Source organism: Penaeus monodon, chromosome 27 (assembly GCF_015228065.2).
Source record: "Penaeus monodon isolate SGIC_2016 chromosome 27, NSTDA_Pmon_1, whole genome shotgun sequence".
Lineage (NCBI taxonomy): Eukaryota > Metazoa > Arthropoda > Malacostraca > Decapoda > Penaeidae > Penaeus > Penaeus monodon.
Genome location: NC_051412.1, coordinates 33,122,606 through 33,122,818, shown reverse-complemented (window position 1 = coordinate 33,122,818; position 213 = coordinate 33,122,606).

Below are 213 nucleotides of genomic sequence, written 5' to 3'. Positions count from 1 at the left end.
CACGCACATGGAAGAAAATTATTAGCAATTTCGTTTTTTTAACAACAAATTCTGCCATCATCAAAAGAGAACGATGTTACTGACGAGACAAGTAACAAGATGAAGGTTGATGATTAAAAAAAAGAGCATAGGCTCGTTGTATTTATTTTGGGGGTTGTTATTATGGGAATTTTTCGAATATTGAATTAAGGTTTGATATGTGGAGTGTTTTTC